Source organism: Hemiscyllium ocellatum, assembly GCF_020745735.1.
Source record: "Hemiscyllium ocellatum isolate sHemOce1 chromosome 15 unlocalized genomic scaffold, sHemOce1.pat.X.cur. SUPER_15_unloc_2, whole genome shotgun sequence".
In the NCBI taxonomy this organism is placed as follows: domain Eukaryota; kingdom Metazoa; phylum Chordata; class Chondrichthyes; order Orectolobiformes; family Hemiscylliidae; genus Hemiscyllium; species Hemiscyllium ocellatum.
The window spans coordinates 1,848,527-1,852,490 of record NW_026867456.1 but is presented as its reverse complement, the minus strand read 5'-3'; positions in this window follow the sequence as shown (position 1 = coordinate 1,852,490).

Genomic DNA, 3,964 nt, shown 5'->3' with positions numbered 1-3,964 from the left:
GGGACTGTTGTCTAAGTTCAGGCCGAATTTGGTGAATTTCCCGAGTCGGGAAGTGGTCCAAACGGGGATGGGAGTGAACCTGACAGCTCTTACCGACATTGAGGCTTCGGGGCCGGGTAGCTCAGTCGGATTTGACCCGGCGATTCTGCCGACTTCCACGCCTTCGAGCGGGGACTCTCCTCTAAGTTCAGGCCGAATTTGGTGAATTTCCTAAGTCGGGAAGTGGTCCAAACGGGGATGGGAGTGAACCTGACAGCTCTTACCGACTTTGGGGCTTCCAAGCCGGGTAGCTCAACCGGATTTGATCCGGCGGTTCTAGCGACTGTCACGCCTTCGAGGGGGGACTGTTGTATAAGTTCAGGCCGAATTTGGTGAATTTCCCGAGTCGGGAAGTGGTCCAAACGGGGATGGGAGTGAACCTGACAGCTCTTACCGACTTTGGGGCTTCCAAGCCGGGTAGCTCAACCGGATTTGATCCGGCGGTTCTGCCGACTGTCACGCCTTCGAGGGGGGACTGTTGTATAAGTTCAGGCCGAATTTGGTGAATTTCCCGAGTCGGGAAGTGGTCCAAACGGGGATGGGAGTGAACCTGACAGCTCTTACCGACTTTGAGGCTTCGGGGCCGGGTAGCTCAGCCGGATTTGATCCGGCGGTTCTGCCGACTGTCACGCCTTCGAGGGGGGACTGTCCTCTGAGTTCAGGCCGAATTTGGTGAATTTCCCGAGTCGGGAAGTGGTCCAAACGGGGATGGGAGTGAACCTGACAGCTCATACCGACTTTGAGGCTTCCAAGCCGGGTAGCTCAGCCGGATTTGACCCGGCGATTCTGCCGACTTCCACGCCTTCGAGGGGGGACTGCCCTCTGAGTTCAGGCCGAATTTGGTGCATTTCCCGAGTCGGGAAGTGGTCTCTGTCACAACGGGGGCAAGTGTCTGAAGAGGTAAAGTGAGTAACCAGCACAGCTTAGGGAAGGGTTCCAAAGTTCTCAACAATGTGAATTCGGTTACCAGGAAAGCTTAGGAAAGCTGCCTGACTGTCCCAAACGAATGAACTGCAAAACTTAGGGAACATGCCCGAAGATGCTTAAAAGTGTGAAATCAGTAAGCAGGAAAGCATAGGAAAGTGCCTGAAAGTGCTAAATGAGTAACATGAAAAACGTAGAAAAATGCCCGAAAATGTTTAAAAGTGTGAACTCAGTAACCAGCAAAACTTAGTAAAACGTTGGAAAAGCAGAAATGAGTAACCAGAAAAACTTAGAAAAATGTTTGAAAATGAGAAATGAGTAACCAGAAAAACTTAGAAAAATGTTTGAAAATGAGAAATGAGTAACCAAGAAAACTTAGAAAAATGCCCAAAAAGAAGAAATCAGTAACCAGAAAAACTTAGAAAAATGTTTGAAAATGAGAAATGAGTAACCAGAAAAACTTAGAAAAATGTTTGAAAATGAGAAATGAGTAACCAAGAAAACTTAGAAAAATGCCCAAAAAGAAGAAATCAGTAACCAGAAAAACTTAGAAAAATGTTTGAAAATGAGAAATGAGTAACCAAGAAAACTTAGAAAAATGTTTGAAAATGAGAAATGAGTAACCAAGAAAACTTAGAAAAATGCCCAAAAAGAAGAAATCAGTAACCAGAAAAACTTAGAAAAATGTTTGAAAATGAGAAATGAGTAACCAAGAAAACTTAGAAAAATGCCCAAAAAGAAGAAATCAGTAACCAGAAAAACTTAGAAAAATGTTTGAAAATGAGAAATGAGTAACCAGAAAAACTTAGAAAAATGTTTGAAAATGAGAAATGAGTAACCAAGAAAACTTAGAAAAATGCCCAAAAAGAAGAAATCAGTAACCAGAAAAACTTAGAAAAATGTTTGAAAATGAGAAATGAGTAACCAAGAAAACTTAGAAAAATGCCCGAAAAGAAGAAATCAGTAACCAGAAAAACTTAGAAAAATTTTCGGCCAAGTGTGAAAAATATTCTAAGTGTCAGCGGAGGAAAATGCCGAAGCATCGGGAAAGATTCAAAAACTCATGCCGAACATGAGTTCCGAAGTGCCGGAGGAACTGGGCGAATTGAGCCCGGCGGTTGGCCAGATGTCGTTTTGAGTCTGCAGCCCGAAAACTTTAACTTTGTCTGCCGCGGAAGTCTGGACCGGGAAAAATCCAAACGGTTTTGCCGGGTTCGAGTTCCAGAGCGAAGCAGTCGAATTTGAAATTCAGACCCATTCAGTGCCACTTGACATTGTGACACAGTGAGGTTGGCGGGGTACCCGGAGATTTCTGGGAACACGATTTTTAGAACAAAATGGCGGCGCGGGACCACTTTGAAAGGCATCCGAAAAACGGTTCCGCGGGCAGAGCACTTGAATGACAGGCCTGTGTGCATGCCCAAGAGCTCTCGGAAGTCTAATTTTTGACACTTTGTCAAATTTTCGACAGACTTACCCAACTCTTGCTGCCTGTTCTAAGAATCAGTCAGAGGCCTGTGCGGCGGTCTCTTGACACTTTGGAGGGCGGGCAAACCCCACGTTGACTCCGGCCGTCCCTCCAAAAGGCACTTGCTATTGGGGGAAAGGATTGCAAGTAGCCTGGTTCCCGTGGGAGCGGCCAGGAAGGGTGCAGGCTGGCCCTTGCCTGAGCATTCCCAAAACCCTCTTCCGCTGAGAGCAGACCTCGCACGCCGCACTACCGGCTCTGGGAGTGGTTGGCCGCTATTGTACATAGTCCGGTCCTTCCTCTGCCACCCGGCAAGTGCGATGGCTCTGCCGCCCTGCGGTGCTCGTCACCCAGGTTTGGGGAACACGATACTTAGAACATGTTGGCGGCTCGGGACCTGCAGGCGAAAGGGGCCCCGTGGTGCTGAGCACATCGACCTCGGGTCTCAGTGCAAGCCGGAGAGTTCGCGGAAGTCTTAAAAGATTTTGACATCTGCTCAATTCTTTGACAGGCTTGCCTGACTCTTTCCGTCCGTTCTAAGAATCAGTCGGAGGCCGGGGCGGGGACGGTCTCTTGACACACGGAGGGTTGGCTTCCCTCCTCAGGTGTTTGTGTCGAAAATGAAGGCGAGAGATGCAAGCGTCCTGGTTCCCCTGGGTGCTGCCAGCAAGGGTGCAGGCTGACCCTTGCCTGAGCACTCCCAAAAGCCTCTTAAGCTGAGAGCAGGCGCCGCACTACCGGCTCTGGGAGTCGTTGGCCGCTATTGTACATAGTCCGGTCCTTCCTCTGCCACCCGGCAAGTGCGATGGCTCTGCCTCCCTGCGGTGCTCGTCACCCAGGTTTGGGGAACACGATACTTAGAACATGTTGGCGGCTCGGGACCTGCAGGCGAAGGGGGCCCCGTGGTGCTGAGCACATCGACCTCGCGTCTCAGTGCAAGCCGGAGAGTTCGCGGAAGTCTTAACAGGCTTGCCTGACTCTTTCCGTCCGTTCTAAGAATCAGTCGGAGGCCGGGGCGGGGACGGTCTCTTGACACACGGAGGGTTGGCTTCCCTCCTCAGGCGTTTGTGTCGAAAATGAAGGCGAGAGATGCAAGCGTCCTGGTTCCCCTGGGTGCTGCCAGCAAGGGTGCAGGCTGACCCTTGCCTGAGCACTCCCAAAAGCCTCTTAGGCGGAGAGCAGGCGCCGCACTACCGGCTCTGGGAGTCGTTGGCCGCTATTGTACATAGTCCGGTCCTTCCTCTGCCACCCGGCAAGTGCGATGGCTCTGCCTCCCTGCGGTGCCCGTCACCCAGGTTTGGAGAACACGATACTTAGAACATGTTGGCGGCTCGGGACCTGCAGGCGAAAGGGGCCCCGTGGTGCTGAGCACATCGACCTCGCGTCTCAGTGCAAGCCGGAGAGTTCGCGGAAGTCTTAACAGGCTTGCCTGACTCTTTCCGTCCGTTCTAAGAATCAGTCGGAGGCCGGGGCGGGGACGGTCTCTTGACACACGGAGGGTTGGCTTCCCTCCTCAGGCGTTTGTGTCGAAAA